Genomic DNA, 9,187 nt, shown 5'->3' on the forward strand with positions numbered 1-9,187 from the left:
CACACACACACACACACACACCATTTGGATAAAGATTCTGATTCTTTTTTGAACATATTCCTGTGTATAAACAGCCTTCAAATAATCCTGGTCAGAAAAGTAAAAAAGTTATTTATTATAAGCCAAATGTGATGACACACATCTGTAATCTCAGGAACTCAAGAGGCTAAGACAAGAGGGCCAAGTTTGAGACTGTTGGTCTATATTCCATTTCTCTCTGGGGTGACAGGTCCTAAGATCAAGGTGCCCACAGATGAAAAGAAAAACAAGAGAGAGACAGATATGGGATCAGGGGCTAGCAGCCTCTGGAACTGAAGCTTCAATTACCATTTTCAGTAACCTTTTATTGAGAAAGAACAAAGGAAGCAGCAGGGCAAATGGGAGGATATTAACAGGTTTAGCAAGGGCAATACAACTCAATTATCATAGGAAAAAGACTTTACTTAGTTAGCCATAGGGTTATCATTCCTTCTGGTATATCTCAGCAAAGCATCTAGTGTTGTCTCATGGCTTTCCACAGGGACAAATCTCCTGCAATCATTTCCTTTACACCAATGCTTTTGCTAGATTCTCTCCAGAATCAAAGAATCATATGGCTTGGTCAGGCCTGAGGTGATTCATTGAAAGATTAACTAAAGAATGTCTTTCTTCACATGAGACAAGCCTGGACAATTTAGCAAATTTCTGTCTCAACATAATACAAACATAGGTGCTCTTTGTGTTAGACCAGTTGCTTAGCAAGCATGATGCTGTGGGGTTCAACTGTCAGTATCACATAGGAAAACAAAATTACTATAACAATCTTTGACCACTCATACTTTTCTGTCTGTGCCTCACAGTATATTTTTTTACTTCAGTCAACCATAAAGTGGGGATGTGAACAGCTCAGTTGAACTCCTGTCTGAACTCCCCCTCTATCAATGAAGAGATCTTTCAGAAATTTATGTTGTGTGAATAATCAAATCTGTGTTAGGAGTAAGTAGAACAGAGATGAACAAATCTGCTTTAAAACCATGCACGTTATTGGTTTAGACCACATGTACATAGCTATCTAAATCCAAAGCAGCACTATGGGAAAAGTATACAAAACATGATGACAGAAGAAAAGAAGGTGGAGGCAACCACAATTGGGGACAATTCAATAGGTTTCAGGGAGAAGATCATCTCCAGCTGAACTTTGAGGAGGTGGAGGATTTCAATAAGCAGGAAGAATAAAGAGGACATTTTTATACATGCTAAGCAAGAGCTCTACTACTGAGCTATATCCTTGCCCAAGGTAAAATCTTTAATGAACTCAAGAGTAACTATATGCAGTATACTGTAAAAGGCTGAAGAGGCAGAGGGAACAGGAAGTCTACAACCAGGAAAATAATGTCGGTTAGATTAAGAGATGCCTGCTAATTTGAACTTTATTCTGTAACCCACTGGGATTGTAGAAGGGCTTCAAACAGGTAGATAGTTTGACTCTAAAGCAAGGATAAAAATAAAGGTTAATGCAATTTTTTCAAATTTTGGTAAATAATGAATATTATGACTAAGACAAGAAGATATTGTTTCTATATGCGTGAATTACAATTAAAATTTATTTTCCTTTTCATTTCTAAAGAATAAGTAAACAATTCCCAAAAGATACAATTGGTGCTTTTCACAGCATAGTCTTGGAAATGAGTACCTTTGATTTCTGATCTATTCTCAAAAGATTATTTACCAAAAACACTAAAAACAAAAGAATTTTCTGCCAAGAATTCCCTTGCCAAAATCTTGCTTGAATTTTGGAAGAAATCTTCATAATCTAGGTCAACAACTGTGCCTTCCGTTAACTTAACAAGCTTATGGAAATTCATCAGTGGAGAACGGAGGCTGGGAATGGGAGGTGGGAAAACTGGTAGATTTGAAAGGTACGACATTTGGCCAAACATTAGACTCAGCAGTCACTGACTGTCTCATTAAAATAGTGACTCCATTGCTACCTCTTCTGGAAGGAGAGCCAGCAACAACCGGGTCTGTATTCTATTCAGTTAAAAGAGAGCGGGCACCCCTGGGGGATACCCACACAGGCTGGCTGTGGTGGGAGCCTCAGGATGGGATTTGGAAGCAGCACAGCAGCAGACTTTCAGATGTGCAGTCTTCAGTCCAGAAAATCCTGGGCATAGGACAAGCTCATGGCAGGAACTCAACAAGGTCTGTATGTGCTGGATTCCTCACACTAAAAAGGATATCTCTAAAATTTCGCATGAACTAATAGCTGTTGTTTCCTCAAGATAGGTTAACTTACTTCTTATTTGAGACATGATTCTTTTTCAGAGCTATACAGATAGCTAACAATGACTTGCAAACAACATGTATCTGCAGATGCCAAATATTATGACAGAAAAAACTCTTTACTGATCTCTCCAAAGCCTCATAGTACCCACCTGTTGGTGTAGTCAGATGATTTTCCTGTAGACATTTTAAACTTGTCATGGCTTCTTCTTGGTTATACAATGAGTTCAGAAGGGAAGATTCTGTAGCCCCAATTTAGTCTTCTTTGTCAACTGCAGTGAAGATATTAAGCAATTTCTCTGAATTTATACAAGAATAGATCCTGACAAAGAACCCGATTGTGTATTTTCGCATCAGATGGCATATGTTATGCACTTGATTCCTCATGACACTGTGTGAATAGACCTCACACAATAGACCTGCACTTTCTGTCCCTTCTTCCTTTCTGCTCATCTAAGATTGAAATGGCAGTGTTTCCATTAGACTAAAATGGGTGTTTTTTTTTCAGGATCAAGTTATGTTCCTCTACTCTTGTCTTCACCAGGCTTGTCATAAGATGTAGAAATCATTTAATGGCACCCTTTCAGGGGAATTATTTCCTTGCAATGATTTTCAACAGTAGCAGTTTCTCTAAGGAGCTGATAAAGACCCCTGAATAAATTCAACTCTGCTCAGAAGAAAGCATCAGTCGTATTTACATATTTTACTAAACTCCCCTATCTGAATGTCTATAAAAGGAAAAATATACTCTTGATTTGCCTCTTAGTGGCTAACATGAAAACTCATCCTTTTAGGATGAGTCAGATAAGTCCACTCTTTAAAAATCTTTACTTTTGGGGTCTGGGGATTTAGCTCAGTGACACAGCTCCTGCCTGGCAAGTGCAAGGTTGTGAGTTCAATCCCCGGTACTGGAAAAAAAAAAAAAATCTTTACTTTTGTCTATCACTGGGGTATTTACAGGTAGTTAACATATCCTTTGATGAATGTGGAGTAAGGCACTACCTGGAGAGTTAAACTGGATAATAACATTTACGCTAGGTCAGATTTAATTTTAAATGTAATCCAAAATTTGGCTGGTATATTAAAATACAAGTTATTTATAATAATCTTGTAAAGTAATTAATTTGTTGAAAATAAAGCTAATAAGTGTTAAATAAAAAATTTGGGCTTTTAATTTTTCTGAAACCCTTTTTGTCTTCAAGGTCATCTCCCTGTCAGATTGCATTCTTAAAAGTTTTACAGCTAAAGGTAAAAATATAACTATTCATATGTATAGTATAGTACAATAAATTTAGAAATATAGTTCAGTCTTAAACATATGGCCTTGGATTACCAGTTTACATACAACGAGAAATCTAAAAGGAGAAGAATATCATCTTAATCAAATATTCTCTCTGTTCTCTTCCCACACCTCCACTTTGAAATTTCTTATCTTCTCAATTTATTCTCCATCTACACTGAGTATTAAGGAAATCTTTTATTGATACAGCCTTAAATGTAACTTAGGTGCCATATTTTTGAACTGGTTATACCAGTTTTGATATCTGTAATTCAGGTTAATGCCTTCTAAAGTAGACACACTTATTGGTGCACTGACCTTTAAACTGCCATAGTGATTCACACTTTATAGCCAGCAAGATTCACATTCTACAGCCAGTGTGGACTCACTAACAAGGGCTGCTGGGAACTTCTTTTTACAAATGGGGTAGAAAGAGAAAGGTAGGGGTTAAAAAGAAAAAAATTATGCTGTATTATGTACATGTAACATCTTCTGATGATGATTGCAGTCATTATGTACTGCAAACATATGCTGTTTAAAAATTTAGGATAATATTCTCTATAGCTATAAGAAGTCTTGCTGGGAGCATCGTACATATATATATTAATTGGAAGAGAATAGATATGTTTATAATGCTTACTATGTTTACTCTTCCAGTTTATTAATGCTATATGTCTCTATTCATTTAGATGTTTGATTTTTCTAATCAATGTTGTATAGATTTCATTATACAAGTCTTATACATGTTTTGTTAGATCTGCTTTAAGAACTGTTTTTATAAGATTATAAATTATACTGTACTTTCAATTTTTATGTCCAAAACTTTTTAAAGTTATCCAAGCTCACTGTCACATCATCTGTTTGAGAAAATGCATTGTATTGTGACCAGATATCCATGGAAGCACGGATTTCACCAGCAAAAGATTTATTTTTACCTGAGTTGAATGCTTTTCTATTACCAAGGAGGTTGGAGTCAGCACCAGGGCAGGAGGCAGCATGGACTGATGGAGGATGGTGAATCAAGGATTGTGTGGAAGCTATGTACAAGCAGAAATGCAGTGCGCTATCCACTGACAGAACGGAGAGAAAGAATAGATAAGAAAGAAGGGCTGCAGGAGAATAGAGAGAAGCAGTGGGACAAGGAGAAGAAGACGTGAAAGTGAAACACAGAGAACACTGAATAACTGCTAGCTTTGTGTTGTATCCAGAACAGCTTTAGAAAACTCCCAGGGGGAGGACCATGAAGAAATGAAGGCAGGAGTGAAAATGCAGAAAGCTGAGGTCAGGTGGAGCCCTCTCTCTTGGTGGAGAAAAGAAGCCATGAAATGACTGTAGTTTATATATACACTCAGCAGGTTGAGGTGAGGTGTAACCCCTCTGCCTAACAACTTGTTCTCCTGGCTCTTCCCGGGCACCTCTGTTCTCAGGGTTGGCCTTGCTCTGGCCCACATGTGCAACAGATCTTCAGCTTCAGCTGCTCCCCAAAGCTTTGACATTCCTCATTACACTGACGTATTCAAGGCCTAGTTGATAGACTTCCCAATGCACATTGCCTTCTTCTTTCTCCCCATCCCCATCTTTAAATGGTTCGTCAACCTATAATACCACTAAATATTTAGAAATGCAGGCAGAAATCCACAGAAATTCATTAATTTAACAAATACTCATTCTGAGGTTCTTAAGTGTCAGATTATAGAATGCCAACATTAATAGATTATAATTTTTTCCTTGAAATGCCATATTATGATAGGGAGTTCATGTTATTGGCTTCAGAATCCAAAAATAATCTGTTGGTTTGCAAAACTTGCTATAACAAAGTGCAACAGTTTGAGTAATTCACATAAAAAAAATTTTATCTTCTTACAACTCTGGGACTTATGGAAAGTTTTTTATTCTATTTTTACTCTATTTTTCTTTATGTGAAGCTGCCATTTATAAGTGCTACATTAATTTGGGGATCTGAGGAAAATAATTTTACAATATTTCCTTATATTTTGGGGATCTGGTTACCGTATTAATATATGTAAATGATCTTTCCATGTGAAATAGCTCTTTAAAATATTTTTAAATATTTCCCTGTGATGAAGTATTATTCTCTGAAATCAGTTACAATATTAAACCAAAGTCATATAAAATCCTAAAATTGGTCAGATAAAAGTTAAAAGCACTTTTACAGTCAAATTGAAATGTTTTATTCAATTATGTAGGAGAGTTAAAAAATAAAGCATAATTTTAAATATTACTCTTTGCAAAATCTACAAAATTAGCTCAATGATTATTTTGTACCGGGGAATTTTTTTTTGCTAAAATAGCATTACATTGGCTTTGGATACAACATGTCTTGCTGTTTTCCCACCTATTATGTGCAAGCCTGTACATCTCATTAGATATGTAGTGTTACATTCAAAGAGTTGTCTCTCCAATAAGGCTGTGCACAGGAAAAACATGCTGTAATAATTGGAATGGAAATATGCCCAAGGAGGAAGGGTAAAATTTAGTGTCTGAGAAAATCTCATGGAGAAATACTAATACTTATGTATTAAGTGTAGAGGAGTGTTCTTCAAGTGAAGAGGAAAGGACAGAAAAGTCATTGCAGTTTTGTGAATCATCATAGTTGAAGCAGAAGACTATTGTGACTGAGTGCATCCTCTGAAAAGAGCAGTTTACTGTGAAGTAGCAGAACTCTAGGTCTGGACACATAATAAGAATCTCACCATAAGTCTAGGCAAGAAAGAGAGAGCCCTGTATTGAAGTGGTATGAATGGGCATGGAGAGAAATGAATTGACTATAACACTTTAAGGAGAAGAAACTGACTGATGTGATGCATTTATTTTTGAAACTACAGGCAGGAAACCAAGCAAAAGGATTCCCAGAGAAGTGACTTGAGTAAGAAGGTGAAGGGTGAAGAGAGCACCATTCACTGGGATTAAACAGTCAGCAGGAAGAATCCTGAGTAGTCACTAAGGGAGGAAGTTGGGGAAAGGACTGTCAGAGAGCACCTGGGGAGACAGGGGAGCAACATTTGTTTTAACATGTTGGTGGAAGTGGAGACACCTAACAGATATCTAGTAGTCAGGTAAATTCATTTTAAATCTTAGGAGTGATATCTCTGACAATATTGTTTAAAACCCTTCAGTTATACCATAAATCCATAAAATTATCCATGGAGAGCAGACAAGAGCCAGGTAATAAATTGACAGTCTCAGGAAGAGAAACCAGTGATGAGAGTAAGTGGAAAAATGTCTCTATGTGTAGAAAGCCAGAAAGGGATAATATTCCGTGAACTACAAGTAATCAGCCACCTCTCTGGGAAAGTCAGGCATATGTTTTTTGTATTAGTTTTTTTCTTCAATAAAAACAGAACCCATAGAGGAGTTTGAGCTCCTACCATATTCCAAAGGACAGAGTATTCACCATGCTATATAGGACTTACACAAGAATTTCCTCTTCTTTTAAAAAATATATATAATATATAAAATAACAAACAAATTTAAGTGTACAGCCAAACTTTGAAGAAAGAAAAATCTTTATATGCCAAGATAGAAGCAAATATGCAAAACTAGAGAGAAGAGAGAAAGTGAAATACAGTTAGCCCAAAGGGACACAGCAAACCATAATGTCAGATAAAAAACTAAAGCTGTATTCCTTGCTAGAAAATGAGAGACAAGTTCATGCATAGCAAAGTTGTTAAAAAAGAGCTCTGTACATAAATAGAGTATCACTTGTCACAAAAACCAGAACAAATTAAACTTAATTGGACAATGTATGTCTTAAGTGATTCATAAATAACTATAATATATAATGTATGCAAATGAGAGTTCCATATACAATGTATTAGATAAGTCATAAATTCAAATGAGAAATTACTATGAAAATAGGTTTTGCTTCTTAGATGCTTTTAGGTTCCCAGGATACACAAAGGGAAATCTACCATCTAGGAATATTTACACCACTCAGTGCACATAAGACTTACAAAGAAATCATTGCTCAGTGAAGAAGGATATTCACTAAAAGCTACAAAGGACACAAAGACATGAATCACTATAGAGGAATCAGAAAAAAAAAGTATTTTTTAGTTCATTTGGAATAAAAATTTAATTCATTTGGGGAAGCTGGGCTATAGAAAGAGGAAAATGGAGGATATAACCTGTAGGGAAGTATGTATTTAAAAATGAGAAAGATTTAATTATGTTTAAATGCTAATGGGTTGTTAAGAAGTTGAAATTAAAGTTATTTGAAAAGTGGAGAACAGTCAGTGTTAAATTGCCTCCAAAGAAATATTTAAATTATTGTTATGGCTTGTATCTCAGTGTACCCTCAGAGCCTCAGGTGGTGATAGGTGGGACTTTTCAGAAGTGGCTGGATCTAGAATGTGTGATGCTGGGATCAAGGGTGTGTAATTACCAAGTTAGTCCACTGATTGGTTTGTCATAGTTCTGGGAGTGGATAATGGGAAAACCCTCCCTGAGCGTGAGTGCTACCCAACAAAAAGGTGGGTAGCCTGGATAGAAGACAGGGACAGAAAGGGGGCTGCTGTGTTTCTTGCTGCTTCTTTACTACTTTGGTGCCTTCTGCCTGTCATGAACTGCTTCTCCTCTGCCATTACACCCTACCTTGGGACCGGCAACTATGAACTGAAACCTCAACAAACTGTTGGCTAAATAAACTTTTCCTCTTTTAACTTTGGGTGCCGGGTGTTTTGTCTCAGCAACAAGAAAAGTAACCAAGACGAACATAAATGGAGAAATGAGCTTTAAACACAGTGATAAATTGTTTTGCAAAAAAAGGAAATAAAATTTACAGAGAGAAGCATAAACTTACAGTAAAGACTAACAAGAACTAGAATAAATTTCAATTTTGTGACACCATTTCACTTAATTCTTTTTTTGAATTTATTTTAAAAATAAAAAAAGGAAAGCATATTAATAAACAGACATCCATTTACAAAATAGCATAAGAACAATACAAGCAATGCAGAGTTACAGACAAAGTGGTAGGAATTTAACAATGGCTGTTGTATTACATATTGATATCTTCAAAGTGGTTTCTCAGGAAAACAAATACAGACACGCAAGATTGATCAAATAAGTAATCATTAACTGTTCCTTTCAATAAAGTGATAGAAGTCAGTAGTAAAACTATGTTAGCTATCCTGTACACATACATACATAATTTCCCCTTCTTTCTATTCTCTTTTCCCTCACCCCTGTTGCTGTTTACTTTTGAGCATTTTCCTTTCATTTTGCAACGTCTATCATACCTCCTAATTTTTATTCACTCTTTTAGGTCTTACACTAGTGAGACAATACATTGCTTACACATGGAGGTATGGTTTATTTCACTTATGAGTATGGTCTCCAGTTGTGACCATTTACCTGTAAAAGCCTTAAGTATATCTTTCCTCATAGCTGAGTAATATTCCATTATATAAAAGGACTACAATTTTTTTATCCATTCCTCTGTGGATGGACATTTGCATTGCTTCCACAATTTAGCAATTACAAATTGCACGGCTATGAACATGGATGCACATATATCACTGTGATATGATGTTTTCAGATCTTCTGGGAAAATATCAAGAAGGGGAATAGCTGGGTTGAATGGGACCTGTAGTCCTAGTTTTCTGAGGAATCTCCAAACTGATT

General features: G+C 36.0%; 1 long non-coding RNA gene across 1 annotated transcript in view; it reads right to left on the reverse strand.

Annotated features, from left to right (window-relative positions):
* Positions 1-2,445: 2,445 nt before the first annotated feature.
* The window catches only part of LOC106147128, a 23,822-nt gene continuing 17,080 nt past the window's right edge, over positions 2,446-9,187 (reverse strand). Inside the window, exon 3 of the long non-coding RNA XR_001231886.1 lies at positions 2,446-2,534. This is a non-coding gene — a long non-coding RNA (uncharacterized LOC106147128). The remainder of the gene's footprint in view (positions 2,535-9,187) is intronic.

This window comes from Chinchilla lanigera, unplaced genomic scaffold, assembly GCF_000276665.1.
Source record: "Chinchilla lanigera isolate Chin_1 unplaced genomic scaffold, ChiLan1.0 scaffold00120, whole genome shotgun sequence".
Classification (NCBI taxonomy): domain Eukaryota; kingdom Metazoa; phylum Chordata; class Mammalia; order Rodentia; family Chinchillidae; genus Chinchilla; species Chinchilla lanigera.